Genomic DNA, 20,473 nt, shown 5'->3' with positions numbered 1-20,473 from the left:
CAATAAGCCAGTGCTGGAGATACAGCTGCTGGGCATTATAGGGCCAAGAAGGGGATTATGCAGATTTTATTTCTCTCTCTCTCTCTCCTCTGCCTTTTGAGGTACATGGCCTCTCTATTTGACTCTGGGTATTGGTCTGCCCCATCTTTGTGCTCTTTTGTTTGCAGATGAGCTTTTTCTGCTGACTCATGGTTTCTCAGCTTCCCTTCACTGTGGCTAGCATGAGGTTTTGGCCTGCTGTGGCAGGCCAGCTGGGCATGACCTTGCAGCTTGGCTCCACACAGCTAAATGACTCAGCCTCTTTGTCCCTATTCCAAATTCCTGGGAGAGAATTCGATCAACCCAGTTTGAGTCAGATGTCTACTCCTGGGTCAGTAACTGAGACTGATGGGGCACAGTCACATGGCAGGTAGCACTCTCTCTTCCAAGTTAGGAGCGGGGCAGAGTCTCCAAGGCAGCATACGGGTAGGGAGGAGGGAATGTTTGACATCTCTGGGGCAGATATGGGGCTGAGAGAGGCATGCACGGTTGTGATTTAAAAAAAAATGCATGAGGTTTGGAGAAAAAAAAAATCTGCCATTTCGTAGTCATGAAACTATAGACAACTTTCCTAATCTTCCAAAGACTCATGTCCTTAATATGTAACCTGAACAAAATGACCTCACAGCTCTCAGGATCTATTACTGCTATTTTCATTTTAGGAATCTCATAATGTAAGGAATGACCAACTCTAATATCAACAATTTGGCAGGTTTTATATGAACAAACATTGAAAAAATTGTCTTTGCAGTAAGTCCAATGGTGTATTATTACCAACATTACCATTACTGTAAACAGTTTTGGAAGGCTGCTCACGTGCTAACAATGTTGAAGTCCCCAGCTAGGCATTCAGCAAATGTTTCTTGCTTAGGGGGGATTTCTAAAGGAAGAGGAAAGCAGACCTTCCTCTGAGGCTTGCCTGTTAAGGTGTTAGAGGCTTGAAAAAGTAATGTGGTGAATAGATGCCTCCATTTCAACAGAAGATTCACTCAGTTCTAATGCTGAGGGTGAGCAATGCTCTAAAACGCATTATTGGTGAACAGCTGCAAATAAAGAAAAAAGACTATGTTAATTGAAATTTCTATCTATGCCAAATTAATACAACTATCCTGCAGTGTATGAAACTGAGGCATTCCTGTAAAGTTGTCTACAAAGCAAGATTAATTTTTCCCCATTGAAATCCATTGTGGCATTGAACGTTTAGTATGTTCCTATGAAGAAAGGAAGGATCCAAAGGGAAACACTTAGAAAAGTAACAATTATCCTGGTGAGGATCTTAATTTCTCAACCTACTGAAGTTTCTTTTAAAAATCTGGGCATCCGGCTGGATGTGGTAGCTCATGTCTGTAATCCAAGCACTTTGGCGGTGGGGGGGCGGTGGGGAGCGCGGATCATGAGGTCAGGAGTTCGAGCCTGGCCAACATGGTGAAACTCTGCTTCTACTAAAAATACAAAAATTAACCAGGTGTGGTGGCACGTGCCTGTAGTCCCAGCTACCCAGGAGGCTGAGGCAGGAGAATTGCTGGAACCCAGGAGGCAGAGGTTGCAGTGAGCCAAGATGGCGCCACTGCACTCCAGCCTGAGCAACACAGCAAGACTCCATCTCAAAAAAAAAAAAAGAAAGAAAGAAAGAAAGAAAGAAAAAACATCTGAGCACCCATACGAATCCATGTTTGATAGCAAGTAAATATGTCTCTGGAATTACCCCAGGCCACCTCCAGTTTCCCAGTTGGGCCTCTAGGTCTTCCTATATCCAAGCCCTCACTCGGTTGCATACCTCATTTCTCATCATTTACCTGCCTCTTCTTTTCATATATAAATGTAAAAATATATTATTTTGGGCCTTGAGCTGAAGAGTTAAATTCGATTTAATTAAGTTCATTAATTCATTTATAGCAGAAGAGAAAGGCCCTTGGGTTGTAGGTAAGCCAAATTCTTCAAATAGGATGGTCCTTAGGCCAGGTGTGGTGGCTCATGCCTGTACTCTCAGCACTTTGGGAGGCTGAGGCAGAAGGATCAGTTCACGCCAGGATTTAAATACCAGCCTGAGCAAGGTAGTGAGACACTCCCCCATCTCTACAAAAAAGTTTTAAAAATTAGCTGGGCATGGTGGAATGCATCCTAGTTCCAGCTACTTGGAAAGCTGAAGCAGGAGGATTGCTTCAGCCCAGGAATTTAAGGTTGCAGTGACCTATGATCATGCCACTGCACTCTAGCCTGGGTAACAGAGTGAGGAAAAAAAAAAAAAAAGGATAGCCCTATAGACTCTGTGGTGCTAGGAGAAGCTGACTTTTCTCTTGTCTAACCTAGAGAGCTCCTCCTAATAACCCCAGGCCCTGGGCAGGGGCAGACTTTATTGCCACCTGCTATGCCTGATTGTTACTGGGAAAATATTGGATTTTTTGTTTTCTTTCTTTAATTTTAAAATAGTAGGTATTTTCCTTTCACATATGAAATCTGTACTCTTTTTTCCCCCCAAAATTGAATATCTTACTGCTTTTTCTTCTGATTATAAAAGTAATTCATGCTTAAAAAAAATTCAACAATATGAAAAGGGATAAAGTGGAAAGTGAAAACTTCCCATAATTCCATTCCCAGAGGCCACAATTATTAGTTTCATATGTTTTTTCATATCAGATGGGTAATATGCCAATGTTGTAACAAGGTTTGAGGATGGCACGTCTCACACATGTGCGTGATCACCCAATCATCTTGCTCATGAACTACAAAAGGATCTAATATGTATTCTTCCAGATACATATTACACACACACACACACACACAGAGGCAAATATATATGTGTGTGTATACATATATGTATGTACCCCAAATATACTATGTAGAGTACATAATATATACTCTATATGTTAACAAAAATGGGGTCATATTATCCACTATTTTCTGTGGCTTGCTTTTTTTATTTTTCTGAGATAGAGTCTTGCTCTGTCACTCAGGCTGGAGTGCAGTAGCATGATCGTGGCTCACTGCAACCTCTGCCTCTTGGGTTCAAATGATTCTTGTGCCTCAGCCTCCCAAGTAGCTGGGACTACAGGTGCGTGCCACCATGCCTGGCTAATTTTTGTATTTTTAGTAGAGACAGGGTTTCACCATGTTACCCAGGCTGGTCTTAAACTCCTGACCTCAAGTGATCCACTTGCCTCTGTCTCCCAAAGTGCTGGGATTGCAGGCATGAATCACTGTGCCCGGCTTTTTTTTTTTTTCTCTACAATTTGTCGTATACATTTTACATATTGATCCATCTCATTCTTTATAATTTTTATAATGGTCTCTCAGCATTCTTTTGTACCATAATCTCTACCCTCCGCTGAAGGGCATATATGATGTTCTAAGTTTTTCTTAAATACTGAAATATTGCAATAAACATATATGTAGATATATGCCTATGCATGTTCTGATTATTTCCTTAGGATAAATTTGTGTAAGTAAAATAACTGGGTTAAAGCTTATGCACATTTAAAATATTAAAACATAATGCCCAATAGTACACCAGAAAAATCATATCACCTTCCTCTCTTAGCAAGTTTCCTTTAGTTACCTTTATTTTTCATTGTTGCCAATCTGACAGTCCAAAAAAAAAATTAGTACCTCACATTGTTGTACTAATTTGCATTTCTTTGAATATTAGTGAAGATGAGTATCTTTTCAAGTGTTTGTTAGCCATTTGGTTTTTTTCTTCTACAAATTGTTTGAAATTATGTGTCTGCACTATTCAATCTGTTTAATTCTCCCCATCCCATATATATGTACATTTGATTGAGAGTATCAGGGGCAGGTATGTGATAGGAGCTGGGCCAATAAATTCCCTCTTCCAGGAATTTGGGTTGGAGAATAGGGCACCTCTAGCCTGCTGTATTTAAGCCAGGAAATCATGCAGTGTTGTCTGGGTCAAGAATTTTTTATCATGTACATCATAAAAAAGAGAAAGTAGGTCTGCAGAATGAAAAGAAACAGGGATACCTTGGAAGCAGAAGAGATGAGGGCTTGTGGCCTTGATCACATCCTTTCTCCAGGCCTGTGAGAAAGTTCTGTGTCCTTAAGCTAGTTTGATTGGATTTCTGTTAAGATAAGCTGTATCACAAGTTCTCTTCATAGGAATATCAGGGTGGGGAGGGAGGAAATGGTTTTGAAAGAATATTCTGATCTTTATTTTCCTCCCTCCTGGTTCCTAAGAAGCCCAAAGAGACCCTAAGAAATCTGGGATCCCAAGCTTTGAGGCAAGCTGAAGCAAAAAACTGCACAATGGACCACATGTGTCGTCACTGTATTACTCCTTCAACTTGTTCTTCTAGGATTCCCCATCTGATCAGTTGCCACTCAGCTCCCTGTCAGCCTGATCTCAGTACTGCAGCGTTACCATAGTATTGGCTCTGTTTATTGAGCACTCACTATGTACTTGCTAAGTGCTTTGCATACATTAATTATTTGACCATAGTGCGTATATTATTGCTCAATTTGACAGAAAAGGAAATGATGGCTTAGGGAGGTTTAGTAAGTTGCCCAAGAACACTCAGCTAGAAAGTGGAGGAGCAGGTTTCCAGTTTCTGCTGTCTGATTCTGCTATACCTCCTGCTCCAGGCCAGCTTGGCGACTACAGCCCAGAACTTAGGGGACATTGGCTTCTAGGGCAGAATTGTGGTCTCCAAGATTATGACTTCAGGCCCCCTCTTACTGCCACCTTCAGATCCTTGCCTTTCTTAGAACAGGAGGTACACTAATAACCTAGCAGCTAGCACATTTCTGGCCACAGGCAGCGCAGCCGCGCTGCCCACTTCCAGTGTGAGGTTTATGCTGGGACCCTTTGTTGAGTAAGCAAGCTCTGAAGGTTGTGCAGGTACGTCCTGAAGATGGGCTTGGTTTAACAAAGGTGTACTCACTCTCCTCTCTACACTGTCTTCCCTTAGACACAGGCTTCCCATCCCCCCTGTGGTCTATGTCCTCTATAATAATGATAGCCAACACTTATATAGAGTTGGTCATTCAAAGCCCTCTACATATACTAGCTCATTTGCTCCTCATATCAGCCCTTAGAGTTAGATACTATTAATATCGCTGTTTGGGAGGCTAAGGCAGGATGATTTCTTGAGGTTAGGAGTTTGAATCCCACCTGGGCAATATAGTGAGACCCTGTTTTTACAAAAAATTAAAAGATTAGCTTGGCATGGTGGCATGTGCCTGTAGTTCCAGTTACTTGGGAGGCCGAGACGGGAAGATCACCTGAGCCCAAGAGTTTGAGGCTGTAGTGAGTTATGATTGTGCCACTGCACTCCAAACTGGATGAAATGGATGATAGAGTGAGACTCTGTTTCTGAATAAATAAGTAAATACATAAATAAATAACCATCCCTATTTCAAAGATAAGGAAATGGAAGCATAGACAGGTTGAGTGACATGCTCAAGGTCACACAGCTAGTAAACAGCAGCCAGGATTCCAACCCAAGTATCAGACACTCCTTTGAGTAGTTGATGAAAGCTAAGACTTGCTCCTCAGAAAAATGCACATATTTGTGATTTTGTATAGTGTCAGGGTTTCATCTCAAGGAATCCCCCTATTGTAGGTTGAGCACTTTGCATAGGAGGGCTCAGAAAATTTAGATGTCCTCAGGGGCCAGGCAGGAATGTTAATGAGTGAAGGGGCTAGATGTGAAGAAAGTCAGTGGGCCTGCAGAGTTTTTTCTTCCCAAAAGCACTCTGATGAGAACAACCAACCAAAGCAAATCCCCTATACTGGACCAGGAAAACTCACTTGCAAGCTGACCTCAATCAAGTATTATACAATCAGTTGGCGCTTCTGTTAGAACACAGCATAGGCCCTTATTTGCTATAGACTCCCAGCAGGTCTGTCCAGTGATCCTAATATTCTGGTATGTTGAACTGCTCTCCCAGCTCAGGGTGGGCCTACAGCTTATTCCAGGCAGAATCTCCCCATATGAACTCTAGAGCTGATTTCCACTTGACTTTCACCAAACCTCTGGGTATCCAGGACCCCAGCTACTCTTGCTTGGGCTTCTGATGGGCTAAGGATGTTTTGAAGGTGCAGTTGTTCAGGTTGCATGAGGCAAATGGTATTACTCCTGCAGACAGTCATGAACGTGGAGAGGGGATAGCTGGCTCTCAGAGACTCTGGATTTAGGCAATGGCAGTTCCCAGCTCCCAGGTGGCTCCCGGACTCTGGAAGATGGCCCACTGTAGCTGAGATGTGCCTGGTTTCTGTCTTCCTGGCCTCTTCAGCCCAGCCCTCTCTTTTTTGATCCCCTAATCTCCCTCTTGTCTTTGTTCTTCCCTACACCCACTCTCAGGAAGTTAGAAATATTTTTCTAGTCCTGCGAAAGCTGCCCTCTCTCAATACTGCTGCTATTTTTTCTCAGTGGCACTTGCTCCATTTTGTTATTACTGCCTCAAAGCACTGGGCATAATTTGCTTAATAGGTTTAGGCTTTTTGGAAACACAAAAGCTAGAAACCATTTCTGCTTTCCACTTGGTAATGTTCCTCTTCTGAAGCAATGAATCACGTGCTCGAATGTGATGCAAGGAATACCTGCTTGAATGGAACGGAGTGGGAGAGAAAAAGAAGGGTGGAAATATGGGAGAAAAAAGTTACCATTAATTATTAAAAATATTATTCTATCACATATTCATCTTAAGAATTTTTTACACTTTTTTCTTTTATTTTAAATTATAAAATAATTTTCTTTGACAAATTATAATTGTATATAATGATGGGGTACACAGTGATGTTATGATATATGTATATAATGTGGAATGACTGAATTAAGCTAATTAACATATCTGTCACCTTAAATACTTATCATTTATTTCTCCTAACTGAAACTTTGTACCCAAGACCCCTTTACATTCTCTCTTTTTTTTTTTTTTTTTTTGAGACAGAGTTTCGCTCTTGTTGCCCAGGCTGGAGCGCAATGGCATGATCTTGGCTCACTGCAACCTCAGCTTCCCAGGTTCAAGCGATTCTCCTGCCTCAGCCTCCTGAGTAGCTGGGATTACAGGCAGGCACCACCACGCACGGCTAATTTTGTATTTTTAGTAGAGATAGGGTTTCTCCATGTTGGTCAGTCTGGTCTTGAACTCCTGACCTCAGGTGATCCGCCTGCCTCGGCCTCCCAAAATGCTGGGATTACAGGCGTGAACCACCACACCCAGCCTTTTTTATTTTTTATTTTTTTGAGATGGAGTATCGCTCTGTTGCCCTGTGCGGTGGTGCGATCTCGGCTCACTGCCACCTCCACTTCCTGGGTTCAAGCAATTCTCCTGCCTCAGCCTCCTGAGTAGCTGGGATTACAGGTGCCTGCCAACACGACTGGCTAATTTTTGTAATTTTAGTAGAGACAGGGTTTCACCATCTTGGCCAGGCTGGTCTCGAACTCCTGACCTCAAATGATCCACCCGTCTCGGCCTCCCAAAGTGCTGGGAATACAGGCATGAGCCATCGCGCCCAGCCACATTCTTTTTATTTACTTATTTATTTATTTATTTGAGACAGGGTCTTGCCCTGTCACTCATGCTGGAGTGCAGTGATATGATCACAGCTCACTCAGCCTCAACATCCCAGGCTCCAGTGATCCTCCCACCGCATCCTCCCAAGTAGCTGGGACCACAGGCGAGTGCTACCATGCAGAGCTAATTTTTGTACTTTGGGTAGAAATAGGATTTCGCCATATTGCCCAAGCTGGTCTTAAATTCCTGGGCTCAAGCTATCCTGCTGCCTTGGCCTCCCAAAGCACTAGCATTATAGGGGTGAGTCACCACACCTGGTCCCCTTTATGTTCTTGACAACCCCCAACAACTTGTTTATGTGGGCTATATTGTATTGATGTTTATTGTTTTAGAAATTAAGATGGATAAATGTTTCAAGTATTTACTAATTCATTTAAAAATAACAATAAACCCATGACATGTTAACAAAAATGACTTTTAAAAAACCTGTGTTTTCCAAAACAAATGAACAAACAAAAAAGATTTACTGAGAAGAATGGCATCATGTATGTTTCTGCAAGTCTTTTTAATGTCCAGCATAAGAGAAGACAGTTGGATTCACATCTGTGGTTCTGTACTCAATGTGTTGTGATATATCACAAGTCACATAGCTTCTAGAAAACTCCCCGATACACTGGTGAGCAAACGAGTGAAAGACACAAATGACATCTTAGTATTTGGTGAAAATACCTTTACCCAGAGGACCGCCTGAAAGGACCACACCTTAATAACTGTTTGATAACTGTTCTTTCAAATCATGATGTATATGCAGTCTAGAGTGCTAGTCCTGGCAGGAAACATACATAGTCATCATCTTAAGGAGGCAATACATGGTCAAGGGCACTGATTTTGGAAGCAGACGCTTCCAGGTTTGAAGCTCAGCTCCTCAACTTCCTACAGAGTGGCCTTGGGAAGGTTACTGAACTTTTCTAAATTCCAGATCTCCTACCTAGAAATAGAGAATAGTATCTACCTTACTGAGTTTTTGAAAGATAATGTAGTATTTTCCAAACTTCCTTAGTCATAACATTTGCCAAGTCCGTGTAAGACCTATACTATTATCCTCTTGGTATTTTTCTGTTGCTCACTTTTTAAACTTCAATAAATGTTTTAAAAGGAAATTTTATATCACTGTTATAAATGCAACACTACTTGCCCTAAATTGAAGGTGCAATAAAAATTAAAGAACTTGTTGCCTGAGAAAGTGTTAAGCCTAAGGCCTACTCTTTTTTTATAACAAAAGGAAGTAAGTTGATGTTAGAAAGTCATTCAAGACCTGCACCAAAGGGAGACTCTCTGCCAGGTGTAATTAGGAGTCAGAGGCTTGAAGAAGGAACAGCTTTCTCAATATGTGATGCAATTTGATTTCTGCCTAGCCCATGTACCACTAAACCATCAACTACCTGAAGCCATATCCTGTATCACCCCACACTTAGGAGACAGTGAGATCATGCATGTAAGCACTAAGCTCAATGCCTGGCACAATGTAAGGACTCTGCCATGTAGCTTTTGTTATGTTTTCTAATTCTTTCTTTTCTTTTCCCACAGGGGTTAAATGAGTCACCTAAGCCTGCAGCTATTAGGTGAACTATGACTATAATGTGTGTCTTATATCCCCTTGTGGGTAAGGGCATGGACTCTAGAACTGGGCTTTGCCACTTCAGTGTTGTGTGACCTTGGGCAAGGGACTCAACCTCTCTATGTCTCAGTTTTCTCATCAGTAAAAGAATGATACAATAGCAGCTAATTTATAAGAGTAAATGAGTTAATACACATAAAGTACTCAGAACAGTGCCTGGCACACAGTCAACACTCTGTATATATTAGCTAATAGTGTTCTTTTTCACCATGCTGGCTTTGATGGTGGTAGTCATTAACAGGCAGCTACACTACTATAGAGAAATTTTTCTCAAACTACCTGAAGGAACAGATTTTTTCCCCAATCCATGTTTACCAATAATTTTGTAAATAGAACAAAATTAAATACTAGAAAAAAGAAATAAAAAAGAGAAAATATGAAATATAAGCCCATATTTGTTATTATTTGATTCAATAGACATATATTTTAATAAACATAATCAGAGGCAGGCCAGGTACAGTGGCTCATGCCTATAATCCCAGCACTTTGGGAGGCCGAGGTAGGCAGATGGCTTGAGCTCAGCAGTTCAAGACCAGCCTGGCCAACATGACAAAACCCTGTCTCTCTCTGAAAAAAAATAAAATAAATAATAAATAAATAAATTAGCTGGGTGTAGTGCCATGTATGAGGTAAGAGAATTGCTTGAGCCCAGGAGGTTGAGACTGCAGTGAGCCAAAATGGGACCACTGAACTACAGAGGGTAACAGAGTGAGACAAAAAAAAAAAAAAAAAAAAAAAAAAAATCAGAGGAAAAACAGGAAAAGATAAATTACAAAAAATGTACATATTGTTAATTGAAAGCCTAGGTATACACAATTAATAGAGTCTTGCTTCACTACTTTCTTGTTATTCCTTATTTGTGATGAAACAAAAAGTCATGAAGGAAATAGCAATTCTCTATGTTAAATGCTGATATCTACACTTGAAACAAACACCTTGTATACTACTATTTAAATTTTTTCATGGCAAAAACCACATTTACCTTTGCACCAACCTAATAAGATCCTGAAGGCACGTTTCACACTGTTGACTTGGGTGGCAAAGAAACTCTGAAGGAAGGAGATGGATTAAATTTTACAGAGCATCATAATGGAAATAAGTAGAAGTGGTTAACTAAAATTTTCTTTCTTTTTTTTTTTTTTTAATACAGAGTCTTGCTCTATCACCCAGGCTGGAGTGCAATGGTGCAATCTCAGCTCATTGCAACCTTTGCCTCCTGGGTTCAAGCCATTCTCCTATCTCAGCCTTCTGAGTAGCTGGGATTACAGGCACACACCACCATGCCTGGCTAATTTTTGTATTTTTAGCAAAGTCGGGTTTTCACCATTTTGGCCAGGCTGGTCTCGAACTCCTAACTTCAGATGATCCACCCGCCCCAGCCTCCCAAAGTGCTGGGCTACAGGCATGAGCTACTGCTCCAGGCCTAAAAAAAAATTTTTTAAGAGAGTCTCACTATGTTCCAGAGGGCACAAAACATGTCTCCTACAAAGGCCTCATTTTTTTTTTTTTTTTTTTTTTTTTTTTGTGGCAGAGTCTTGCTCTGTCGTCCAGGCTAGAGTGCAGTGGCATGATCTTGGCTCACTGCAGCCTCTGCCTCCCAGGTTCAAGTGATTCTCCTGCCTCAGCCTCCTGAGTAACTGGGATTACAGGCACCTGCCACCACACCCAGCTAATTTTTGTATTTTCTGTAGAGACGGGGTTTCACCATTTTGGCCAGGCTGGTCGTGAACTCCTGACCTCAAGTGATCCGCCCACCTTGAGCCTCCCAAAGTGCTGGGATTACAGGCATGAGCCACCACACACACCCTCACTGTTTTGTTTTTCCATGGAACCTGACACTTGAGTAGCAAGCTTTAAAAGATGATTGATTATTGCAGTATCACGTTTCTGTTCTAAGTGAAATGACATGGTCCACATGACTTATTTGCCTTTTCTAAGTAATGTCTTTCATCTTTTCTCTAAAACAGCTAGCACTTACCTACAGATCACTAAAAATCATTCCCAAATTATATTAACCACATCTTTTACTTCACCTAAATAGACAGAAGTTCAGGTTCCTTTCATTCCTCTTGGTTCCTTGACACTCAAAATATGAACCATAGACCAGGGGAAGCAATGGCATCACCTGGTAGGACACCATTGGCATCACCTGGTAGAATCCAAATCTGCATTATAACAAGATCCCCCAGGTGACTCACATGCATCTTAAATTTGAGAAGCTCTGCTCTAGTTCACTTAACTTCTTGGCAGATGTGTCAGTGACACTATGCCACGGTCCTCAGGTGTGTGGCAAGCCCTCTGTGAGGCCACAGAGATACTAAGATAACTAATAACTAAGACATGACCCCTGTGATAGAAAGTAATAGTCTCTACTCTGCTCCATTTTAGACTGTGTGACCTTAGGCATGAGCCACAAATTCAATAGTAAAATGGGATTAACACTATGACCATGTAGGATTTTTATTAGGATAAGCTGAGAACACACCTGGGCCATGGTGGGATCCTCTGTAAACAATAACTTTTATTAGGTTGGTGCAAAAGTCATTGCAGGTTTTGCCATATTCCCCCCACATATTGCCAACCTAGGCTGTAACTCATCTATCTAGGCAGGATTAAAGTGACACACACCCTAAAACCCAACTGCACTGATTGGGAACTTTAGACGTTATCTGAGTTCCCTCTTTTGCACTCTCTCTAGTGATATTTGTGTACATTTCTCCTCCACTAGACTATAAGTGTAAGGGAGGGGCAGTGTCTTCTTCATCTTGCCAGCCTCCGTGTTGTCAAACAGTGGCTTAGACATAGCAGACTCTCAGTACATGGTTGTTTAAACAAGAAAGACTACTCTAGGTGTTCAAAATAATTTTTGTGTGCACCCCAATCTCATCTTTCATGTCACTTTTCATATTCCAAATTAAACTGCCAACACACAGGTTTAATGAACCCAATCACTATTATCTTCTGTTGTACCCTAAAAGGCACAGTAGGTTTTAGAGCTTGGAAATTAGGCCATAATCCTGACAGTCACTACTCCTGTACTGCATGCTTATCAGAGAACATTCAGTTGGGCTGGCTGATTCTCTTCTCAATGAATACTCATAGCCTTTCTTTCAGAAGGGTTGTGAATTTTTAAATTGACAATTGTGCATGACCAAAACATTAAAAGATGAGACTCCATTAGAATTGGAATGTCAGCTGGAGAATGGTTGGGAATATTAGTTTGACAGTTTTGAGTCTGAACTCCCACTCTTCTTTGGGAAGACATGTAAGAAGTCTTTGAAACACAATAGAAGATAATAAGGAACATCCTAGAAAGGCAGTCAGAGGTGAGAATTAAACTCACTACCCAGGAGTAAGACAAAATTGAATAAAAGTCATTGGCAGCATTCTGCTTGGGCGTGTATGTGGTGGGGGCAGCTGGCTCAGAAACTGGACCTCAGCAGCCGTAACTGGATTGTGGGCAATCTAATAGACAAAAAGGCTTGGGGAGATTTTGGAGTTTTCCTTAGCATGATAATAATAGACATGGCTAACTAAGGGTTTATTATGCACTAGACAGTATTGTGTGATGTACTGGCTTTTAGTTTCCAGATTGATGGTAACTGGGATGACTTTTTTTCTCCAGAAAAAAAATTGTATTTTATTTTTCCAAATTATTATGATAAATGGGACTTTTGAAAAAGAATTTTCAGACAAGCTTGTAAGATAGAAAGTAAGCTTTGAAGGTAGGAATGTCTTATTCCCATGGACCCACTCCAAGACCCCACTACTCAGAGGCAAACCGTACCAGGAGTGTGAACTGTCTCCTTTAAGTACAAGATGGGGACAATTCCTTGTACTCATCTGGCCACAATATATAACAAACTGTGGCACACAAGTTTCAGATAAAAGCTAGCAATTTTTTGAGTACTCTATAAAGCCCTAACTTTAACACAAGCCCTGAGGACTGCAAGGGACCAATAATCAGTCCCAAGGTGATGCTTGTTATCAGTGGGTGGGGTTAGGAAAGCCGCTCCTGGGGTAAGAGTTGAGCCTCTTTTTTCATTTCCTTCACACCACGCACCTGGCTAACCCTTATAACAATGGGCTTGCAGAGGAAGCCCAAAATATTGGGGAAGTGCAGGCATCATCTCATTCTCTCAAAAAGCCTCATCAGAGAAGGTTTGTGGTGGCATCATGGAACCACAGGACAAAAGGCACAAGAGGGAACGAGAGCCTGACACAGACAGTGACACCAATTCTGAGTCAGGCTTGGACTTAAGCAAGACAACGGAACAGACAGCTGCAGTAGAAGGTGTGAGGGAATTCTAAAACTAAATGATGAGGCGGGGCTAGAGACAACCTTCAGGGGCTTGAGGTCCCCCACCAATGGGGAGATAGTGTGTGAAGCTTTTCATTATTCATCAAATGTTTACTGTTTAGTTTATAGCTGGCACTCTGCAGCGAATAGAACATGCATGGTCCAAAATATTTCATGTATTTAACTTTCCAAACAACTGAAACTTTACATTATCTGAATCTTGAATACCTTCTATGGGATATTTTCTTTTTCTTTTCTTTCTTTTCTTTTTTTGAGATGGAGTTTCGCTCTTGTTGCCTAGGCTGGAGTGCAATGGCATGATCTCTGCTCACCACAACCTCTGCCTCCCAGGTTCAAGTGATTCTCCAGCCTCAGCCTCCTGAATAGCTGGGATTACAGGCATGCGCCACCACGCCTGACTAATTTTGTGTTTTTAGTAGAGACAGGGTTTCTCCATGTTTGTCAGGCTGGTCTCGAACTCCCGACCTCAGGTGATCTGCCTGCCTCGGCCTCCCAAAGTGCTGGGATTACAGGTGTGAACTACCGCACCCAGCCACGATATTTTCTTTTATTATTATTATTATTTTTTTAAATTATACTTTAAGTTTTAGGGTACATGTGCACAACATGCAGGTTTGTTACATATGTATACATGTGCCATGTTGGTGTGCTGCACCCATTAACTCGTCATTTATATTAGGTATATCTCCTAATGCTATCCCTCCCCCCTGCCCCCACCCCACAACAGGCCCCGGTGTGTGATGTTCCCCTTCCTGTGTCCAAGTGTTCTCACTGTTCAATTCCCACCTATGAGTGAGAACATACGGTGTTTGGTTTTTTGTCCTTGTGATAGTTTGCTAAGAATGATGGTTTCCAGCTTCATCCATGTCCCTACAGAGGACATGAACTCATCCTTTTTTATGGCTGCATAGTATTCCATGGTGTATATGTGCCACATTTTCTTAATCCAGTCTATCATTGTTGGACATTTGGGTTGCTTCCAAGACTTTGCTATTGTGAATAGTGCTGCAATAAACATACGTGTGCATGTGTCTTTATAGCAGCATGATTTATAATCCTTTGGGTATATACCCAGAAATGGGATGGCTGGGTCAAATGGTATTTCTAGTTCTAGATCCCTGAGGAATCGCCACACTGTCTTCCACAATGGTTGAACTAGTTTACAGTCCCACCAACAGTGTAAAAGTGTTCCTATTTCTCCACATCCTCTCCAGCACCTGTTGTTTCCTGACTTTTTAATGATTGCCATTCTAACTGGTGTGAGATGGTATCTCATTGTGGTTTTGATTTGCATTTCTCTGATGGCCGGGCAGAATATTTTCTAATACCATGTTTGTTACACATTTTTTGAACTGCATACTAAACATAGTTTGTGCTTTTCTTGATGATTCATGGTCACTGTCTTGTGCTCCTTACTTAGGGTTGCCAGATAAAATACAGGGTACCCAGTAAAATCTGGATTTCAGCTAAATACATGCAATATTTGTGACTTTTTTAAAAAATAGAGATAGGGTCTCACTATATTGCCTAGGCTGGTCTGAAACTCCTGGCACAAGCAATACTCTTGCCTCAGTCTCCCAAAGTGTTGGGGTCACAGGCATGGGCCACTGCATTCCAGCCTGTGACATATTTATACTAACAAATTATTCCTTGTTAATCTGAAATTCAAACTGAATTTGAATTTGGGCATCTTATATTTTTGTTAAATCTAGCAACCCTACCACTGTTATATATGATGTTATAATAATACAAGGGAGCCTCAGCTGCAGTTGAGCTGCAGTAGGGCTAATTGTCCTGACAGGGAGGTGTCTCAACGTTGTTGTTCTTTTTCAATTCTGTAGTTATTTTTGACAGTCTCTTTTATTGCTATCCAATGATTGTACTGCTTGTTGTAGCCAGTGTATAGCACCTTTAATTCTCTTTTCTCTCTCCTAGTATATTCTTCCAGTTGGTTTGGACTGGAAAATAAGATCTCCAAGCACATTTGAATTTTCTGTCAAGAGTAAATAGTTTCTGAAGAAGGGTGCAGGTACTTGAGGGCACATACTTAAGAAAAGTATGCAAATTTAAAAATAAGGACTTCATAATATCTTAATGTGACTGCCAGAGATTATCCTGTAATTTCTTTTCAATGTTCCTCAGGCTAAGTGAATCATGGTTTATTTCCTGGAGTGCATAGGGCATTGTATAAGGAGAACTCAGTCACTGATGAAGAGATGAAAGCTATATTAGGTTGGTGCAAACGTAATTAAAAGTAATGGCAAAAACTGTAATTACTTTTGCACCAACTAAATCGGTAAAAGAATTTGCAATTGTGTTTTTTACACTTGAATGGGATTCTGAATGTTCTTGACAATCTTTGGGAAGAGTCAGATACTGGTCTGGCTTGAGTAGTTAACAGGTAATCTTGCCTTGAGACTGGATCGCACTAGGTGACCTCTTGAAATCACTGGCAGATATATGGTTCTGCTTACTCTGTGATCTACCCAATCGACTCAAAATAATGACCACATCCAAAATTATGAAAACTGAAAAATTAGTCAGCATCATATCTACAACAGAAAGTACTGTGTATTCCAAATATGGTTCTTAGAAGAGATTTGGGCCAGCCTGCAAAATCTTATGCAGAAGGAATTACAATGTCTATTCTTCCCTAACTGCACTCATTTACACAACGATTAAACAATTTTTCTGCCCTAGACAATCCTTGTTCTGAATATAGATTTGAAGTGGCTCCTGAATTAGAACTGCCGTTCCTAATGCTGAGCCTATGATTATTCAAACTCAGTATGAGAAGTCAGCAAACACCTCCCCACACCTTATATATTTGCATTTATCTTTATTTGACATCAGAAAAAAATTGTTTGAAAATGATTTAATATAAGCAGACAATCTTCAGGCTCAGGATGATGAGGTCTTATGTTACCCAGCTATGTCTACTTTTATTGGCTTTAGTCAAAGAATGACTCATCAGAATCAGATCCTGGAGAATATTTTGGGAGGTGTTAGGAAAGTCTAATACCAAGCAAGACCAGTATCTTGGTAAAATAGTTTAATTTTCTTCAGAGGCTTCTGAGATTGTACAAATCAGAAAATACTTGCTAGGTCATGGTAAAACTATTCTAAATATGTTAAACCTTTAAAACTTGTTACAGGCTTTTTAGTTACAACAAGAGCAATTCTGGTCTGTGTAGGTCACTGGAGCCATTAGCTGTACAGTATATTTAGATTCATGTGACCTGATTCAACTTATTAATGTGTTAAATATAGTTTTCTTTTTCTTATTTTTTCTTTCCTTTTTTCTTTTTCTTTTTTTAAACATTTTTGTTTTTTGTAGATATGGGGGTCTTGCTATGTTGCCCAGGCTGGTCCCGAACTCCTGACCTCCTCCCTGCCTCAGCCTCCCAAAGTGCTGGGACTACAGGCATGAGTCACTGCCCTCAGCTCTTTTTCCTCTTTAGTACTTCCTTCCCCCACCTCCCATCTTAAGGTCTGCTGTCTTTTTCTTCTTGATCAACAAAATAAATTCATTTCTCAAATATATTGTGGTGGCTTACACTTGTAATCCCAGCACTTTGGGAAGCCGAGGCGGGAGGATGGCTTCAGGCCTGGAGTTCAAGACCAACCTGGGCAATGTACTGAGACCCTGTCTCTACAAAAAATTTAAAAATTAGCTGGGTATGGTAGTTCAAGGTTGTAGTCCTAGCTACTTGGGAGGCTGAGGCAGGAGGATCACTTGAGTTCAGGAGGTTGAGGCAGCAGTGCGCCTTGATTGTGTCACTGCACTCCAGCCTGGGTGACAGACCAAGTCCCTGTCTCTAAAAAATAAAAGTAAAATATACTATGTCATGACTTACAGCTTTTAAGTATTATCTTTATTTTCAAGTTTAGCCTAATAAATACTTTTGTAGGTTTTTTTTTTTCAACAGCTTCCTTCTACTCTAAAAGGGTTGCTATAGTATTTTAGCAGATCTATAAAGGAACAAGGATAATGTGGGCTACTGGGGATAGTGTGATAAAAAATGTTTAAGAAATATTCAGTGGACATTTACTGAAGCGTGCAAGGTATTATACTATTGGTAAGGAGCTAACACAATGACAGGAGAGGCAGATTCATGAACAGAATTTTATTGCAGTGTGGTGAGGATAATGATGAAAATATGCAGATAGGTGTCTCTTTCTCTGTGAGACTATAAAACTAACTTGGCTTTGAAACACTGGGGAGGGCTTCCTGGAGGAGTTAATGCCTGGCTTGAGTCTTAAAATATAAGTAGTCAGGCAAGAAGTGTGGAGCAGAGAGCCTATGCAAAGACATAGGTGAATAGGGAAGGGTCTCCCTTGTCTTTTTAGTTTCTGAAGTAGCTTCCTGAGTCATTGGTAGAAGGGGAGGCACCCCAGCCCTGTCACTGTTTAATCTTGACAGCCTTTTGCAAATATATTGTGTAGCGGTGACCACACAGGCAACTATTATGACTAAACTATCAAGTTTACCAGATATCCCCCACCACCTTTAAGTACAACAACACTTTGCTGGCTGGGTGCAGTGGCTCGGCCTGTAATGCTAGCCTGTAATGCTAGCCTGTAATGCTAGTGGGAGGATCACCTGAGGCCAGGAGTTTGAGACCATCCTCGGTAACTTAGACCTCTGTCTCCACAATTAAACAAAACAATACTTTCCTCATTTTCTAGGCATTCTGGTATATTTCAAATGATAGCCTGATAACCACAATCCTCTCTGTATTAGTTTCTTACAGCTGCCATAACAAAGTACCACAAACTGGATGGCTTAAACTACAGAAATTTATTGTCTCACGGTCTAGAGAATACAACTCTGAGAAGGTGTTTTCAGGGTTGGTTCCTTCTGAGGACTGTGAGGGAGAACAACTTCTCTCCTAGCTTCTGGTGTTTTGCCGGCAATCTTTGGCATTCCTTGGTTTGTAGAAGCATCACCCTAATCTCTATTTTCATGTTCATGTTCATGTGGGTCAAAATTCCCTTGGGCCCATGCCTGGGTCCAAATTCCCACCCCCACCCAGTCTCCCCTTCACCCTGGCCTTTTTTTTTTTTTTTTTTTTTATGAGACAGGGTCTGGCTATGACACCCTGGCCGGAGTGTGGTGGTGTGATTACAGCTTACTGCAGCCTCAACCTTCTGGGCTCGTGCAATCCTCTCACCTCAGCTGCCCCGAGTAGCTGGGACCACAGGTGTCCACCACCATGCCTAGTTAATTTTTTAAACATTTTTGTAGAGATGAGGTTTCTTATCATTGCCCAGGCTAGCCTCAAACTCCTGGCCTCAAGTGATCCTCCCACCTCGGCCTTCCAAAGTGCTGGGATTACAGGTGTGAGCCACCGCACCTGGCCCAAATTTCCTTTTTTTTAAAAGAATACCAGTCATATTGGATTAGGGGCCCACCCTACTACATTTAGCTAATTACGTTTGAAATAATCCTATTCCTAAGTAAAGTCATATTCTAAGGTACTGGAGGTTAGGACTTCATATGAATTTTGAAGTCCTTGAATTCCCTCAAACATAGGGAATTTAACTCACAACATCACATTTCAAATGTAGGTTTTATAACTTATGGGCAAATCTTAATTCCAGAAAATATTACCAAGTGTTTAGAATTTAGTAGAAACTTACCTAGTAGGTGTCTTAGTTAAGCTGCTGTTTCATTAAATGCTTATCTTTTTCAAAAGATTTTCCAAATGTAGGAAATGTAGGATATTTCCAAATATCCTAAATTAAAACTAGAAGGGCTTACTTGTTGACACAGTGTGATCAGGACTGCTGATCTCTGAAGCACTGGACAATTCTATAAAATTGTCTATAAAAAGAATATATTGAACTACTTTTAAATATGGTTTAAAAATAATAGACAAAATGGCTATAAAATATCTGTTACTGAATAAAGAAGAATACATGAGCATTGGAAATCAGTATTTATAATCATTTGACAGTTGGCATTCACAAAATTGTTTCATATTGCACTGGTGATAGTTTCTACATATATCACTTTTTTTTTTTTGAGACGAAGTCTAGCTCTGTCACCCAGGCTGGAGTGCAGTAGCTTGATCTTGGCTCACTGCAACCTCCGCCTCCCGGGTTCAAATGATTCTCCTGTCTCAGCCTCCCGAGTAGCTGGGACTACAGGCGCGCGCCACCATGCTCGGCTAATTTTGTATTTTTAGTAGAGACGGGGTTTCACCATGTTGACCAGGCTGGTCTTGAACTCCTGACCTCAGGAAGATCCGCCTGCCTCGGCCTCCCAAAGTGCTGGGATAACAGGCGTGAGCCACCATGCCCGGCTACACAGATCACTTTCTAAATTAGCGCTGTATTTGAGTCTTATTTTAGGTATGTGATTAAAAGTACAACTTTTAGAAACACTTTTTTCCCCCTCCGCTTACAAAATGGATCCATCCAATATCTATTACCTAAACATTTCACTGTCTTTTGATTAGTTTTGTAACAAAGTTCACAATATATGCACCAATATTCAACAGAAATAATGCAATGTCTGATACCACTTGCTTTTGACCTAACGCAAAACAATTTGATTCTGTAAGTCGTTCAAATCCTATTCATTTACAGAAGCAAAGCTGGCTTTACAGAATTTCATTAGTGGATGAAGCAGCTACCTGCGAAGGGTAAAGCATCGAGTTGAATCAAGGATCCTGTAACCTGATACTATTACTGTTGTTCTGTCTGCCAGTCCTAAATAGGTTTCATAATCTCATTATCTCCTATCCTCTCCATGTGAAAGGTCTTGTTTTGGGTACTGTCGATACCGAAATTAATCTAACTTTGACTAGAGATTGGTTTATTTTATTTCCCAGATCTGAAATCACTGTGGGAGCAACTATGCGGAGAATCTTAAAAGATTTCTACGTCGCTTAGCCTGCTTTTGCCACGGGTTCGCTTTCCCATCTCCCACTGTCTCAGAACCTTCTCTTTTTTTC

At 41.0% G+C, this 20,473-nt stretch overlaps 1 non-coding gene across 1 annotated transcript; it reads right to left on the bottom strand.

Moving 5' to 3' along the window:
- Positions 1–2,670: 2,670 nt before the first annotated feature.
- On the bottom strand, positions 2,671–2,774 carry LOC115935175 (small nucleolar RNA U13). The gene has a single exon (XR_004070875.1). It is a non-coding gene; the product is annotated as a small nucleolar RNA U13 (small nucleolar RNA).
- Between the last annotated feature and the right edge of the window lie 17,699 nt (positions 2,775–20,473).

The sequence above is a fragment of the Gorilla gorilla genome, chromosome 5 (genome assembly GCF_029281585.2).
Source record: "Gorilla gorilla gorilla isolate KB3781 chromosome 5, NHGRI_mGorGor1-v2.1_pri, whole genome shotgun sequence".
Taxonomy (NCBI): Eukaryota; Metazoa; Chordata; class Mammalia; order Primates; family Hominidae; genus Gorilla; species Gorilla gorilla.
Note: the sequence above shows the minus strand (reverse complement) of the source record. Positions and strands in the feature narration are given on the sequence as shown.